The following is an 18,126-nucleotide window of genomic DNA, read 5'->3' as shown; positions in this document are numbered from 1 at the left end:
TATAAAAAAACAACTCTCGCTTCTCCCACAATACTACGGCGGTGACATCTACGCTTGGTCTAGGCCGTCCTCCCTTCACTACTAAAACTATCTCTCTGTCTCTTTATCTCTCCCTCATTGCTCTGAACAGTAAATGGCCGACACTTGCGATATTCTGTCGTGCAAGCGGGGGCTTTACATATAGTTCCCCTACAGTAACGCATTCGTATTTCTTACCTTTCCAGATGGGCAGTGAGACAGAATTGGCGTCTGTTATGACCGAGATGAGGGAACCCGTCCTTGGCACGCATTCCACACACACACCGCGCGGAACAACGAGTTCCAGTGTGGAAGCGTCTGGCACTCCTGTGAAGCGCTCAAAGTGCGATGACGGAAAAAAGAAAGCAGATGACTGCTCTAGCTCTGGGTGGAAAGAGCGCACGTTGCTTTCACTAAAATTGCCGAAAGTTTTGCAACTGAAAAAAGTGGCGACGACGCTGATAATTTTGGAAGAGTAGTGGCGGGCCAGATGAGAAGCCTGAACGGAACCAATTTTATTGGGTGTCAGATAGAGGTATTGGAACTCGTCAAGCGTTACCTAGACCGACAGCAAGAACAAATGTAATTCAACGAACCCTATTTAAACTAAAAAAATGTTAAACCAAAATTAGCATTCCGCACTCATAAGTAAAGGGAATACTTGAAAACAAAGAAATGCTTGTATCCTTTGCCTTTCGTACTTATTCCATTAGGACCTGACGGCTGTTTTTGTTGGAGTGGGCGAGTGTGTTAGATTGCGAACCAATATTATAGTATGACGAAATAAAAAATAAGAAAACACTGAAGTCTCTTTCAAGTTTATTTACATAAAGTTGAACAATTAGAGCATACCACAAAAAGTTTTGGTGGTCAAAGTGCCACCACATGCATGAACGATTGTTAAGTAAAGAAAGTAGCAATATACAGCTCATGAAATGGTATCTTTGCTTCTGCACTTGTCTGAACATGCAGATAAGGTTACATTTTGTTATTTATCCGCAGATTAAGGCCCGCCTCTTCCCTCTGCCACGCGATGGCGCCTTCTAGAGCTCTTGCCCCGGAGCGCCCTTTGCAACTTCGTAGCCCGAAGTAGATTGTCCTTTTTCGCTGGTGGTCCTCCCTCGACGCTCTAAAAAGCACAGGTGCAGCTCGCAAATAGTTGTGCAGCACACACGCCGCCTTGATGAATGAGGTGACCCTTCCTGGTTCGGCATCGATAGTCGTGTGCAAAAACCTAAAACGGTTTGCCAGAATGCCAAACGCATTTTCTGCTACCCGTCTGGCTCGGCTTAATCTGAAATAAAAAAAATAAAATAAAACGATAAGGAAAACGGTGTTTAGAAATGACACGATGTAGGCAACACACCTGTAGTTAAATATAACCTTTTCCTCGTCGAAATTTGTACCAGTGTACGGCTTCATTAAGTTTGTAGACAAGGGGAAGGCGTCGTCTCCCACGATGACGGGTGGGACGCCGACCGGTCCAGGTCCTGAGATCGGCAGCCCAGCTGTTCCGTTCTCGATGGCATTCCGCAGTGGTGTCGTCCTCCAAATGCCTCCATCTCCATCAGACCCAGGTGCGCCAACATCAATGTACAAAAACCCGCTGTCTGCGTCCACAAGAGCAAAAAGCACCACACTGAAGGTCTTCTTGTAATTAATATACACAGATCCAGAGTTTGGAGGTTTGATAATTGTGACATGTTTTCCGTCCAGCGCTCCAATACATTGCGCAAACTGCCATCTTTCGTAAAAGTTCTTCATTACCGCAAGCTACTCAGCTTTCGTCCGCGGGGACACCAGATATTTTGGTCCCAGCATTTTGTAAACGGCGTCACAAGTTTCAACGAGGAACCCGTTGACGGCGCTGTGGCTAATTCGGAACTGCCTGCTTAGGGAATGTTGACTTTCGCCTGAAAATTCGTAAGAAAACAAGAAACACGGCTAAGTCGAGCGTAGCTCTCAAATATGCTAAAACAAGGACAAAAGTAAGAAGAATAACCACACACCTGAGGCAAGAAACCGCAGCGTCAGTTGAAGTTTGTCTTTGGTTGGGATGGCTGGATGCATTTCAGTTTCGAGTTTTTGGATGCATGATGCAATTGACGAGAGAATGTCAGCAAAACAACTTCCTCATCCGCCATCATGAGAGCACAAGCCACAACAACTCGTGAAGCCTTGTTGGCCTCCATGTTCGAATTGAAAACAATTTCCAGTCGTTTTCTTTCTTTTTTCTTTTCGGCTCCTCTTTTCACTATGCGCAGGAATACTCGAGCATCTTCCACAGCTGTAGCTCGTGCGTACTAATCGTACAGGAAAATGAGCAAAAGTCCATCCGTGCACGAGAACCGTGAGAGGAATATAAAAAAAAAAAAAAGAAAACCGCTCGTGCAACGAAGTGTACCACGAGCACTTCCACGCAATCGGCTCCCGGGCTTGTCCGAGGACCACAGCGGACTCGAAAAAAGGCAGAATTGGATCGCTTTCAAAACCCCTATAATCATGGTCCGGCAGGTCCGCGGACATATTCTGTGACGTTCGCCCACGTGATACGCAAGATATATCAGGTCCGAGGACACGTTCTTCAGGTCCGTGGACATGTCCCTTGGTTTTGCCTGCTGTTTTCGCTAGAACAATGGCCGATTTTATACCTCGAAAAAGGTGACGTCACGCCTTTCGTAGGAACTTGTCCGCGGACAAAGTCCTGCGTGTGAATACACCTTAACGCAACTTATTTTTTAAAAGATGTACTAAGCCAGATGTAGCATTTTCCGAGGTTCGAAAAAGGAAAAAAAAAACGCTCTATTCGGACGAGTTTCTAGGATTCGGTTTTCTATTGGAACGTATCTGTTATGTACATTTAATTACACTGAAGCTATGTACATATATACAGGTCAGGTTCGGGACAGTACATGATGGACTGGCGGTTCGATCAGCGGTCCGAACTGCACAAGCACGAGCACTCACCAACCTTGTCACTCGTCTTCTTCTTCCATTGACGCGAAGGTATGCTCGCAGTCGCGCCTAGCAGGCGCATATCTTACACTCCTCCCTACTAGACTAAGGCACATAGTCGTTAAGATAAGTAGGGCGGCGTGTTGCTCTTTGAGGTCTCGAAGAGTTGCTAGGGGAAACTGTTGTAGAACCAGCTGGTTGGACTGCTGGTGTGGCATCGGACCTAACGTCCGCTTCTTCGGAGACCGCTTCAGGTAGAGCAGTTGAACTCAAGTCAACTAAAGAGTTATCTTCCGAGTTTCCTGCAGAAGTTGTCGCTGCCTTCTGCGCAACTGGTCAACATGGCGACGCCAAGATAGTCCACCTTCGGTTTCAATCCTATAGGATAGTGGACCGGTCACGGCTGTGACTACTCCAGGGGTCCACTTGGCACCGGACAAGTAATTTCTTGCATAAACGTTTTCACCTACTGTAAATAGTCGTGCCTTCTTCCCTTCCTGGAGGAACTTGTCCTCTTGTTTCCATGATGAATGGAACTGAGAATCTGGATGCAGGCGATCTAATGCTGTTTTCAGGCGTCGGTTCATCAATAGTTCCGCAGGACTCCTGCCCGTTGAGGAATGTGGCAGTGTATGTTGACGAAACAAAAATCGCGCCAAATCGACGTTTACGTCGCCTGAATTTATGTGAGTGAGTGCCTCCTTGGTTTCTCTCAACATTCGTTCAGCCTGGCCATTCGATGAAGGGTGGTAAGGTGCCACTGCCACGTGTCGAATCTGGTTGCGGCTTGTAAATTCCTTGAATTCGGCCGAAACGAAGGCTGTGCCATTATCACTGACAATGACGTCTGGCACTCCGTGTACGGCAAACAACATCCTCAGTTTCTGTACGACGGCTGAGGAAGACATAGAATTCATAATACATACATCGAGCCATTTCGAGAATGAATCGACCACGATCAGAAAGATCTTTCCCTTGAAAGGTCCTGCTAAGTCAATGTGTAGACGTGACCAGGGATGTTGCGTCGTCTCCCAGGGATGCACTGGTGCCCGTGGCATTGATGGTCTGTGTTCTTGGCATGTGGAGCAACTTGCAGCCTTTTCTTCAATGTCATGGTCGATGCCAGGCCACCAGACTGTACTCCTCGCTAGTGCCTTCATCCTTACAATGCCTGGATGGGCTGTGTGTAAGATGTCGAGTACAGTGGATTGTGCCACTTTGGGAATAACAAGCCGACTTCCCCAAATGATGCATCCCTTATAAGTTGATAGTTCATCTTTCCTAGTTGTATAGGGTTTGAACTGTTCGTGTTGCTTGTCATCTGGCCACCCATGCATGATCCAGCGCTGGACTCGCGCAAGCACGGAATCTTTTCTCGTGGATGCTGCAATTTTTTTGGAGTTCCAAGGCTGTTCTGGAGCGGTCTCTAGCATCCATACGTCTGCGACTGGAATGTCGTCCAGCTCTGTTGCAGGTATAGGCAGTCGACTGAGTGCATCAACGTTTCCTATCTTGCTTCCCGGACGGTACTGCAGATCGTAGTGGTATGCGGCTAGCATTAGACTCCACCTGAGAACTCTTGGTGACACCATAGCTGGAATTTCCTTGTGCGGACTCAGCAATCCTAGCAGAGGCTTATGATCGGTGATTATGGTCACCGGGCGGCCATAGATGTACTGGTGAAACTTTTTGATACCATATATGATCGCGAGGGCCTCACGATCAGTTTGTGAGTAATTTCGCGCAGCTTTGCTTAGGCTTCTGGACCCGTAAGCTATTGGTGACTCTTGCCCAGAGTCGGCCACGTGACTCAAGACAGCTCCAAGACCGTAAGACGAAGCATCGCAGGTCAATAATAAAGGCTTGCTGATATCGTAGTGAGCCAGAACTGCCGTTTATTTGAGCAGTTCTTTCGCCTTGCGATAAGCCTCAGCTTCGAGAACGGTCCATGTCCAGCTCGCCCCCTTATCCAGCAGTCTGTACAACGGCTCCAAGGTGTGAGCAGCTCCCTTGAGGAAACGATGGTAGACGTTAAGCAAGCCCAGGAATGACTGTAGTTCCTGTTTGTTCTTGGGCTCTGGAGCTTCATGAATGGCCTTGACCTTGTCTTCAGTTGGTCGCACCCCGTCCTTGTCAATCCTGAATCCCAAAAACACGACTTGCATGGTGTTGAACGTACATTTTGCCTTGTTAAGGCGTAAACCGTCTTCCTTGAATCGCTGCAGCACAGCTCGCAGGCGTCTATCGCGCTGTTCTTTGGATTCTCCGCCGATGAGGATGTCGTCTAAGAAAATTAGTACTCCTTCAATGCCGGCAAGTAACTCCTCCATATAACGCTGGAAGATCGCTACGGCGACGGATACTCCAAATGGAAGACGGTTAACCTTGAAAAGTCCCTTGTGCATCGTGATGGTGAAAAGCTTTGCCGACTCATCATCGACGGTCAACTGCTGGTAGGCCTGTGCAAGGTCAAGCTGTGTAAAGCGACGGCAACCCGCTAAGTTGCTCAGGAGTTGCTCTGGCGTGGGCAATGGGTAAGATTCCCACTTCACTGCCTTGTTTACGGTACTTTTATAGTCACCGCAAATCTGCAATTCACCACTCTTTTTCAGGATTGGAACTATCGGTGTAGCCCAATTTGAGTGTTTTACAGGTTCAAGGATTCCCTGCTGGACCAACTTTTCTAGTTCTTGCTCCACCTTCGGACGCATCGCATAGGGAACTTGCCTTGACTTGCAGAACTTAGGTGCAGCAGATCTGTCGACCTCCACACGGATGGGTGGTCCCCGACTCTTTCCCAGGCCAGCGTCGAAGATTTCCTTGAACTCCTCCAGGAATCCGCTACCCTACTGGGTGTTCCTGAGTTGATGGACACCTGTGAGGCCGATTCCTAGATGCTTGAACCAGTTTCGTCCAAGAAGGCTAGCGTACTCTCCCTTGACCACCAGAAGTGGCAGAGTTGCCGACCTTTCTTTGCATTTAACCTCCACGAGTACTCTTCCTAGGACGATAACAGGCTCCTTCGTATATGTGCGCAGCGCAACCGTAGATGGTTTCAGCCTCTGATTTGGAATATGAAGTCGTGCCATTGTTCTCCTGCTTATGACAGAGAACATGCATCCTGAGTCAACCTCCATCGCTGTTGGCTGTCCGTCGATGTCGACGTCTACGAGGATAGCAGGTTCGTTGGACGAGAGGTTGTACAGCTCGTACATCTTGGCGGTATCGCCGTCTAAAAGATCAGCTTGCGCCGTCCCCCGTCTTGCTCTTGGAGGACTTTTCTTAGCCTTCTTTTGAAGACAGGCGTTGACAATATGCCCTTTGCGGCCACAGAACAGGCATGTGGCGTTCTTGAAGTGGCAATCCTGAGGAGAGTGTGCCCCGTTGCATCGATAGCACATGGAAGTCGCTTGCTTGGTTTCAGGCTTCGCATGATGTTGTGCAGGCGGTGACGGTCCAGGTCCATCTTTAGCCACCCTGTGGATTTGGCTGACGTCCTTAGGCGTCGTCCTAATCTCCCTGGCATTGTTCTTCGCACATTCCGCTGCTATTGCCAACTTCTCCGCTTGAGCCAACGTAAGCTCGGCTTCGCTCAGCAGACGTCGTTGCAAGGCCTCATCTTTAACTCCACAGACAATCTGGTCGCGCAAACTGCTGTCGAGGGCGTCTCCGAAGTTGCAGGTAACTGCAATACGGCGTAAGTCCGCGATGAACGCAGCCATGGGTTCGTCGCTGTGCTGTGCCCGCTTATGAAACTTAAAGCGTTCCACGATCTCCGAGGGCTTTGGTGCAAAGTGATTTCCCAACTTCTTAATGATGTCAGCGTAGTCCGTCTCTGAAGGTGTCGTTGGCGCGGAGAGGGAATGCAGTATTGCATAGGTCTCGGCTCCGCAAACGCTGCAGAACACGGCTCGCTTCATCGTGGGTGTAGCGATCCCATGGGCTTCAAAGTGGAATTCCAGCCGTTGAAGGTATAATGGCCATGTCTCCGGCTTACCTGCCTGGAAAGCTTCAAATGTCAGCGATGTCCTATCAACCATGATGAGTTGCCGGAGTCTCGCCCGCTTTTTCCGATTTCCTCGTCGCCAAATTTGTTATGTACATTTAATTACACTGAAGCTATGTACATATATACAGGTCAGGTTCGGGACAGTACATGATGGACTGGCGGTTCGATCAGCGGTCCGAACTGCACAAGCACGAGCACTCACCAACCTTGTCACTCGTCGTCTTCTTCCATTGACGCGAAGGTACGCTCGCAGTCGCGCCTAGCAGGCGCATATCTTACAGTATCTTTATGCCTACAGTCATGACGCCAAGTGGCAGAGATGTGCAACGCCACGTGCGCCATACTTCCCTGCATCTTACGAGTGAGAAGAGACGGTGGCTTTGCGCCTCGGCCGTCAGGGGGCAGGACTCCGGGCGCAGTCCTGCTCCGGTAAGGTGTGGAAACCTAAAAACGGGTCCAAAGGAATCTTGTTTGGGAAACGCTATAAAACATTGCGCTTGCCTTAATATTTTTAAAATGAGTTGATTTAGGAGAATTTGATGATGCTTCGCAACTTCTTTATTAAAGCCCTGTTTATTTTTATTGATTAAAATTTTAAATATAACATGTATAGCTAATTGAACTTTTTACACTCCTTGACGTCCGTCGCGGCTTAACGTCCGTCGCGGCAAAAAAGAGTTCCTTTTTTGCTCAATCACCCTAGTTTAGTGATTTTTTGAAAACCTTCATTGAAACACCCGGTGGAAGTAAAATAGATATATTTAGTTATATATTTTTGCGCTTTTTTGAGACCCAGGATGTCGGTTCGGGCTCTAACACCGGATTTTATATGAAATTTAGAGATTGATTTGTCACTACAAAATGCGCATTATTTGTGCACGACGCGAATATCTTATTTATTAGCTTAAAAGGCAGTGACGACCCCAATAGTGAAATTGCCGGTCTCCAACGGTTCGGGAGCACCTGACCATAGGCACGACCTCCCTAGCGTCGCGGAGGCTTGCTGCACGCCGCTGGCCGCCGCGGGCTGAAGGCCAAAACTAGTTTTCGCCTTCAGCGGATCGCCGCTCGAAGCAGTCAAGGCAACCTGCCCGTTCAGGGTTCAGGCTCGCCGTTTCTTGCCGCAGGAGAAAGAAGCCAATGGGAGGTGGCGTAGATAGTGACGTTGTAATGTCATGGCAAAGTGCAAGCCGCTTCCTCGCGCGGCTTTCACGTTGCGATGGAGCGTAGAGTAGTTTCGTCTCGTCTGCTATCCCTACTTCCCCCAATGCTTTTCCCGACGGAGCTGTTCCTCGAAACACTGCCACTGTTTCCCTTTTTAGAGCGCAGCTCTTAAGCGCCTGTTCCCGGAGTGAGCGCCGTCGGCGCCGGCGTCGGCGTAACAGCGTGGTGCATTATGGGTAAATGTCTTCGCTAAATTTAGAAGAAAAAAATCCTTGTTAAATTTAGCGGAAACCTTTCCCTAAATGGGAGGCCAGCAGACGAGGATGAGGGGCATAGCGTCCTCTCCGTACGTTCACCTCCTCCTCCTCAAGAGCTGCGCTCTAATTCGGCATTACAGGGGATTGTAAACGTCTTTCATTTTTTATGACAATTTATACGCAGCCAGACTACCTACATAAGGACGCTAAAACAACCACTGGGAAATTATCGAAGATGAATTCGGAGTAACAGGTGAGTTTCGCCGTGGCACTGGTCGCATATCGCGCGCGTTGTGACGGTTGTCGTATTGACTCGGTGACACTCTTGAAAGTTGCCTTCATCTCTGACGTGCAGCCGGGGCAGAAAGGCACTGACCTGACTCACGCTGGTTCGGTAGCGCCAACTCGGCAGGACCCGAAATCTGCGGCTCATTCCCTTCAGAGCGCGGCGAAGCCGCAAGATCAACGAGCAGGCTACAATGATCACATTCACGTTGACCACCAGATGATTATGGATACCTACCATGTAGGCAGCAAGCACGGTTTGGATGCTGATATATGCGAAAGACGAGGGCCGAAATGGAAGGATGAGACGAAAGAGCAGGAAATCCGGCGGAGCCTCGCGCGCGTATTCGAAAACGCGGGAGTCAGTGCTGTCACGTGACTATAACGCCCATAAAACCGAGACCAGGTGCCGGACGGCCTCGCCGGCCACAGGCGGTGCCGTTGCCGCTAGTGTAGTCAGGCCTTCAACCGTTTTTTACACCGGGAGGGTCCGCGCGGAGGAAGGGATGCCAGCGTTGGCAGTCACGTTCAGCGGTTTCCAGCCTTTACACCACCGCAGACGAATTTAGCGTTTTCCACACTCGACAATAAAGCGTTTAACGACCAACTATCATGAAAAAAATACTTATCCGCAGCCAAACCGAAATTGGTTGCACCGTCAAATCATGATTTTCTTCCTCCGCCGCGGATCTAGCGTCAACGCCACGCATCGGAAGAGCCTGGCGCTTTTGTAGCGTGATGCGTATGCCGAGGAGAAGCCCTCGGGATTTATCACTCGTGTGAATACTCCTCTCAGCGCCGGATTAGTGTCATAAGCCGGTGAAACCTGAGAGCTTTATACACCAACTCATGTTTACAAACAAACCGGAGCGCCCGGAACGCCTCTAGCGGACGCCACCGGCGCCGCGCATGCGCGATGGGGGTGTGGGCAAGACGCTCGCCGTCGCCCATAAACAAACCATTGAAATGCGATGTTATCGGCGTCTGTGTGAGTCCCCCTGCCCTTTTTCGCGTTCGAATTGTTGATTCTACGTCTTCCTGGCAATGTCTGACTATTTGAGCGGCCTCAGCGAAATTTACAAGGCTCGTTACACCGCAATACTTCGCGTCAATAATGTGACATGCCGCGATTCATTCCGCGTGGACGCCGCAGAATGTACGCTAAAGGCTGATTCTCATGATGAGATTTCGCTCGCTCTTTTCAGTCGCAACGTCGCTCGGGCTGCAAAAGCGTGAACCGAAGCTGAGATGGTCGACGTCGATACTGAAAATCTAAAGCAGAATCGGGCCATGCGAATCAGGCCTAGCGAGTCGGTGATGGTCACTGGTAACGATGATCAACATCTCCTTGTATCTACTGTTTACATCGAGCCTGCTTAGCAACCTTCAATATTAAGTCTTTTGAGGCGTGCATTACTTCTTATCGCAAGTACCGGGCCAAGATTCTGTCTACGGGCCGGCGTCGTCTGAGAGAGCAGACGACAAGCAGACACGTCTGAAAGAGCAGACGACAGTTCGAACGATCAGGTGGCGGTTTGAACTTGAAGACGCAATGAACGTAGTCCGCAGGTGCTCCGCACAACCTGACGGTTTTTTGGCGTTCATGTTGGAACAAAACAAATAAATCTGATGATCGCAGCTATCCGTGAATTCAACCCAAAGTGCTTCCCAGCCAAGCAATCGTTGTCCGACGGCGTCTGCTTTTCCCTTTTCACGGCACATATCCATATTCTCGGACGAACCGAGCACGTGAAAACTGACCTTCAAACCTTTCTCGACACTTTTGGTACGGCCCCAGTCGCGGCGTTTTGACGAGAAGGCAGGTTTTTGTCTCGTTCCTTTCAAAACAACGCAGGAATACCAGTCATGGGTAAGTTACTTTTAAAAAGTAATTCGTTACAGTTACAGTTACTTTCAGAAAAAAGTAGCGAAGTTACCGTTACAGTTACTGCAACAAAAGAGTAACTCGTTACAGTTACAGTTACTTTTAAAAAGTAACGACGTTACTTTTCAGTTACTTTTCTATAACACAAAAAAATAAATTTAGAAAAAACTAGAAAACGCCGCTCACAATGTTTTATTGCATAAAACTAAAAAGTACGCTTTTTACTTGATATAGTAACTTAGCAGCAGTTGCTCCTTAAAGTTAGTGTTTGAAAGTTTCCACGCCAGAGTAGTGGCGCAAATCAAGATACGAAACATGCGCAGTGCTGAGTAGTGGCGCTAATCAAAACACGAGACATGCGCAGTGCCCTGCACGTGTATTGTTGTTTCACGGTTGATTCACCCGATTAAAAAGCGTCTACACAGAAAGAAAAAAACCACAACATAGGTGGTGCTTCAAGACACTAAGATGTAAGTGTTCAGTCACAAAGTACAAGCGTGTGCGTGAAAATAACTAGATATTTTTTTATAAAATCTACATGTGGCTATATTCGGGTCGTGACTCGCGAGAAAGAACGTATTCACAACTTTGTGCAAGGCCATTTTGACACTCGAAATGTCGGAATAGACGATTTGGAAAGTGCAAGGAATGGCTGAATTGCACTCGTTCAGTGATATATTATTCATAAAACACTGGAAAGTAACGACAAAAGTAACGTCGTTACTTTCATCGTTACCTCAGAAAAAAGTAATAGAACTACAGTTACAAGTTACGTTTTAAAAAAGTAACTCGTTACAGTTACAAGTTACCAAAAAAGTAACGAAGTTACAGTAACGCGTTACTAGTAACGCGTTACTACCCAAGACTGAGGAATACACGTCTGGCATGGGCACTTTTGCCCACAGCCCCAGACCGGAAATGCGACCGACGCGCCACCACCGCGCCGTGACGTAACAGAGATGAGTTCGTGTATAAGGCTGTCAGTTGGGAAAGTTAACGCCCATGGAATTTCTTCGTTGTCCCTGTACTAATTTATTCCTTGATCTACAAAAGAGAGCTGACACTTTGTCCATTTTACACGCCAAAATTCGAGAAACTAAAATCTCAATTGGTCTGTAGGTTTGCGATGACCCATAAGGAAACACTTCGCGCGTTGCATTATTGGATGTTACAGGTCACGGCTTCATGAAATGCGGCTTCATGAAATACTGAGAACCTATCCAAAGAACGTTTCACGTCAAAAAAAGAGTTCCATGGTCCATGGTTCCATGGTGTGCTATTTCATTGACGACGAGACATTTCAAAACACATCGGCTCAACGTGGACTAATACTGATTTTCATTCTTCTTAGAAACAGCGGATTAAACCTCTGCTCGCTAAAAACCAGCACACCCGAATGTCCCTGGCGTGCACGTCAAGTCAAAATAATGCCCGTGGTCAATTCCTCTTCCGAAATGGGTGGTTCCGCTGTCGTTCCGGGCGAAATCCAGAAACCACTGCAGCCCGACCGAGCTGCGGTCGAGAAAGGTGCCCCTATCAGAGTCGTAGAAGTAGTCCCAGAAAATGATGTCGCAGAGGACTTCCGGGGGCCGCGCAGCAGACGTGTTTAAGTGAGTCCCAAAAGTACATAAAATAGTCCTGTTAGGCAGCGTCCCTGAAAAAGAAAACGCTGTATTACGGACTGAAGTGAATGAGCGGGTCACTCTTTAAACTAGGACCGCGCCTGACGTGGCCCTAATTGTGCAGTCCTATGGGCCTAACTGCTCCAAGGCGTCAGTTAGTGCCAAAGTTGTTTTCTTAAGCTTTCCTAAGGCTGTTCCCCGATTTGCCACGTAATCACCAAAGTGCCAGAGACATAGACATAGATGCCAGCCTGCTAGATACACTGCCCGGGCCATGCCCGAGCCCGACAGAATATTCAATTTCCAGGCCCGGTCAGACCCAGCCCAGTAGAAGCACGGCCCAGGCTCGGCCGGAGCCCGGCAATTTTTTTAAAAATATGAGCCTGAGCCGGGCCCGAGTTCGACTGATTATGACCGTTAGTCCGGAAACGTTTGCGGGCTTTAATATAAAAACTCTCTAAGCATAAAGCGCGCACCCTCCCACTATGCTGGTGGAGTCCATACGTTTTCTTTTACACTCTTAAAGGTTTTCCAAGTGCAAGACTTTTCTTTTGTTTCTTTTTTTTTTGTATTGCGCGCAGTAGTGAGTTTGCACTTGGCTTGCTTGTTTACATTGAAGCTAAAGGATCAATGAGCACACTCTTTGTTAGCCGATCTCGGGCATTTGGGATGGCTCGGGCCAGTGCAGTCCACCAGTTTAGTGTCCCCCCCCTCCCCCCCCCCCCCCAAAAAAAAACAAAAAAAAACTCAAATTCTGGAAAACGAATATCATGTTCGGTAATACCTTAATAAATTAGGGATTTCCGAAGCATAAACAGCAAGACAAAAACCAAATATATTGACACAAATCATTGTGCTTCTCGCGTGCAAGCTGGGAAATCCGATGGTTCCAAAATGTAATATAAAAAGAAACATGCGTCGAAGCGCTGGTTTCCTACCTCGTGAAGAAGGTAGAATCACAAAAATATTGGAAAGATGAGAAGGAACATTTTGAACGGCAAGAAGAGAAAGATTTAAGAAACGCACACGGACAAACACTGACTTAAGAAGTTTAGCAGTTAGATACTTCAGTCCCGTGTTCCAAGGAAAAGATACCAGGCATCGGAGGACCCAAAATTTATAATTTTCGTTTAAGGTTTGTCAAAATATAAGATGCTAGAAAAAATCAGTCACCCACGTTAAGTCTTTATCTCGAACCTTTTTCTTGTTCACGTTCCGCCCAATGAAAAGCACGGTGGAAATGGAAAAGCCGAAGTACGCACTTAATGTCGCCACACCACAGTCTCCTTCCGCACACTAAAGTTACCCCCCCGAATGAGCACAGGTGGTTTTGTTTTCCTCCGACCTCATCTAATGATAGCGCGCAAATGGCTGCTTCGTCATCGCTCGCTCCCAGCTCGTGTTCTATGTTACCCTTTCATTGCTGTGCCCTTCTTGCGTTTCGATGCTCCAGATAGGCAATTTGAAACACTTGCTCGGTGTAGGTGCTAGCTCGGTGTAGAGACGCACGCGGCGTCTGAGGCCAGACACAAACGCGTCAATTTCTGAATGCCGTCTGCTATGAAGGCGGCAACGCTAGCTTCGGTTCCAAGATAGGCTCAAGTCGACCGCGTGCTGCGCGCAATCACCCCTCGTTTCTTTCGGCATAACTTTAATATAATGTCATGCCCGAGCGTGCACCAAGCCTCGTCAGAACCGCTGAGGGTTCGCCAGGCGACCGCATTCCGCTCTCAGCGTCGACCTCCACAGTGGCGCGTCCGACTTTGGCGACCATTGACACGTTGACGTCAGCAGACAACACTCGGAAGATGGCGTCTCAGGTTACTGGCTTCAGACGCTGGGTTCGCGCATTCCTCTATGTCGAAGACTCCTCGTTACCACGGTGACGCTGACCATGGCAGATGGACTCTATCATGCGGAAGAAGACGCCAGAGTGGCGAGATAATGTGCGTAGCTTCTTTGACCGTGTGTTTTGATGGGCCTAGCGTGCACAAAAAGAGCTCCAAAGAAGGACCTAACGCAGATGGCTGATTTTCTCCAGTGCCTAATATTTTTACAAACCTTTCAGGAAAAGTAGGTCTTCAGCTCGCAATTTGAACAGCTTCATTAACTGCAACATGGGGCAAAACTACCGATATGCCGAAAATTGAGTAGTCTTGTGTTAATCCACAGTCCTAGCGGTAGCTGCGCCACATCACGGCGAAGTCTTTGGGGATCAGCATCACGTTCACGCACAATGACCACTAAAGATTTTCACACCTATATTCGAGCAAGAAGGCTGTATTTTCAGAAAAAAAAAATGTTATACACTTCTTACATGAATTTACTAGCTTTTTTAGTATCAATAGGTGTAACAAAGGTAAAATGGCAATTAACACCCTTCCTACAATTTTTCTACACCCTACAGGTAGCAAAACCGTGGGAAATAGTGGTACGTCTTTGTCATTACCCGTTTCACGCAGACCGTGTAAAAAAGGTGTATTGAAAACACCATCGAATATATCCATGATTTCTTATTTCTCTCTTTTTACCTGTTAACCAAAGTTTGTCATTGACGTATCAGAGTGACACATATCATAGCCTCCTTTATACTGAAAATGCCCGCCCAATGGTTGCTTTGTCCTCGTCGCGCTCACTTCACAGATTTGCTACTAGGGGCGCCAAAACCCCATACAGAAACCAGACGCCGCTTGTCCGCTGCCTGCTGCTACAGTTCACTGTAGCTAGCGTAAGCTACGTTATACGTTGACCTACGTGATAACGTAAGTTTTTTATGTTAAGTTACGCGGTAACGTGAGCTTACGTGATCAAATAGGTCACTTGATCACGTAATTTGTTTGTGACGCGAGTAACGTTTTTCGGTCGTCGTTCGACCGGCAGATAGAGCGCTTAGCAATTGTCGGCATAGCTCAATAGCACGAAGCCGTCTGCGGCTCGTGGCACGCGCACCGCGACGCCACACGTGCAGGCCCGGTCATTTCATTCCATTTATTGATCATGGGCGCATCAGCACCTTCTACTTAGCCCCAACTCCTTTTGCTGCAGTCTAAGTCCCATGATACCTTACTGGTGTGCCAATGTGCAACTTGGACTCGCGAGTTGCACTTCCTAGTGGTCATTAAACAGGCTTCTATGGCTCCTGGTAATTCCCTCCTCAGGCACCAGGACAGGGGAGGACTATACTACCCATCATATAAGCTAGTGAGGGTGTTGCATGCGCTGAAGAACTTTGTACAGATTTTACAAAAAAAAACATAATAGGCTGAAAAAGCCTTAGCGTGAAGCTGGTGATACTGCGGCGGTTCAGACAATTGCGTTGGAGTGCGTTTGACTGCGTTGCGTCGAGAACCGAAAGCGAGTCACCGACACATTTGTGCTTCATATGAAGCGTTGAATCCAATTCATGGAATCATCTTGGCACGCAATATGAGCAGCAGGCATGTCCTGGTTTCTCGCAGCCGCAACGCAGTCGAACGCAGTCAAATGCAACTGTCTGAACCAGGCTTTATACACCATGGCGCTCTGAAATACGCAAAGGTAGAGAAGGATGTCAACCACCACAAAGATTTTCTGCAACTTCTGTGTACTAGGTGTTTCAGGCCAATTTTCACAAACTACTCGGCATCCGTGACTGACAAGCATGACTCCAAGAAGATCGCCATCAACAGACCACAATCTACGGAGCCTTTAAAACTCTAAAACTGCATACGTGAAAAAGAGTGCGGATTACAAGAGACCGGTCAAAACCATCAAGGGGCTGTATGCTTAAAAAAACAAATTGGAAATGAATATCAAGATCCCCGGTCAGTGTGTTGCCGACGGGTGCGCAGGTTTTCGGTTAACGGGGACGCGTTCGCGGTCCTGAGAAAAACCACCTGACTGCCACATGCAGTCCGCGGGCCGCATGTTCTGCGGCTCTGCTCCAGTAGCAATGAAAACTCTAAAGTGGTCGCTGTTTCAACGTTGTGAAACTCCGCCAGCCTGTCTGTCTCCTTTTTAATTGGCATTGACTATTTCTGTTGTCGATATGACAAGCTCCAGAGGTCTGGTAACATATCAGCATACAAACAAAACGAAGACGTGAAAGCTAAAAGAAAGGTATAATGCTTATTTATATATAAAATCTATTCTGACAGTGCCCTGCGCCTGCTATGTAGCATGGGTTACGAATGTATTCAATTCACAAACGGCATCACAGTGGACAGGCAACGGGCAGCGAAGAAGAGTCGTCTACAGTTTTGTATGGGGTTTTGTCACCTCTAGTAGCAAATATGTGAGGCAGGCGCGACGACGACGAAGCACGGGGAAGCCACCTATTCGGCAGACATTATCAGTATAAAGGAGGCTATGCACGTTTATACTATACCAGTGCTATATCACATTTAATAGCGTTCCTTGGCTGTGCTTAAGGTTCAGCGATCAAATAAATTAAGCCTTCAGCCCTCCACAAAAATTTCACGGCAGCGTTTTTGTGGCAAATATGCGTATCGAACCGCGCTCTTCAGCGCAAGACGTCGTTCACACAGCCGGCTCCCCTCTGTCATGACTGCCACTGGCGGATCCCTCACCTGGAAAAGATCTTCACATATTAGACAACTTTTCTGTCAGAAAACAGGTATGTATCCCACAGTAGCACACAGTGTTGCGCCAATATTAGCGTCAAGTCAGTAAAATTTTTCCGATGCCATTTTGATCCAGCCGATATCTGTGAAGCACGGGATGGGTCGCGCCGACGCTATCCAGGAATAATGTACCCACCGTCGTCTTTCGTTGATCGTGGGGAGTGTCGTCTTTGAACCGGCTGGGTTGCCAAGATATTGGCATTTCTTAACCAGCTCAATACGGAGGTAGAAAAAAAATCAAAACGGAATCTGCCTTCTTTTAGCCCGTGAAGGGATGTCGCCCCACCTTCTTTTGTGTCTTTGTGCGGCTTTAAGCAAGCGCAACAACGGCTTCTAGCAAATCAGAGGGGTGTGACGAAACACGTGACCGCTCTGAGTACGACAAAAACGCTTGGACGAAAATTTGTCACGTGACACGCTGTGGCGCGCTGATGGGCTCACTGAGGCCATAGTCTTTTCCGTATGCGAAGTAGTGGTGCTGGACAGGAGGCCATGTATGTCCGCGTTTTCAAATGTGGTCTTCAGAAGGGAGTTTTCGTAGACCGCGTTTCCTTCCCGCTATGTCCTCCGAAAAGAAAAAGCTGCTACTGCGCCTGCGCGCCGATGTCCTTGAATGCAGAGTTCCGTGTATCGTAGCGGGTTGCGCAGAGCGTTGCGAGACGGTGAAAACGATCTACGAAAACACCCTAGTGGTCTGATTTCCGTGCGTTGCAGTCGCGGTCTTGGTTTTTCGTTGTGAACGGCCGGAATACTTTCATGCCGACGTTTTGGTAATGGCCAATTTCTTCGTCGGGGTCCATAGAAATATTGTGCTGTTTCTTTGGCGCGCCTCGACAAAGAACGGCGCATCGACGTCAGCGAGACCCTTGTTGAGGGAGGCCTTCTTTGTCGACTCTACCCAGACTGATGCCAAGGGAGGTCAGGTTTGGCTCTACTTTGGCTTCTTCGGGCATTTCAATTCCCTAAACTCCCAGACAAAAGTCAGGTTTTGGCCCAGAACTCGGTGCTACCTGGGTCACGTCTAACGTGACGTGACGCGTGAAGTATAAGTGATTAAAACATTACATGTAATGCGAAATTAAAGGTCCCCGCTTGTTTCAAATGATTTCACTTTACAAAGTAATCCATTCAACTTAAAGAAAAAAGTTTGTAAAATTTTAGGTGGGATTCCAACCCGCGAGCCAGACGCACTACTGCCACGCAGACGCGCTTGCACGGCTTTCGCGTTCCATTCTTAAAGGCGACGCTTAAGTGTCCTCCTGCTTTCCCCATAAGCCTGTCAAATTATTTCAAAGACGTCTTTTCCAGA

This window comes from Ixodes scapularis, unplaced genomic scaffold, assembly GCF_016920785.2.
Source record: "Ixodes scapularis isolate PalLabHiFi unplaced genomic scaffold, ASM1692078v2 PGA_scaffold1__304_contigs__length_218370807, whole genome shotgun sequence".
Lineage (NCBI taxonomy): Eukaryota > Metazoa > Arthropoda > Arachnida > Ixodida > Ixodidae > Ixodes > Ixodes scapularis.
This window is presented reverse-complemented; position numbering follows the sequence as displayed.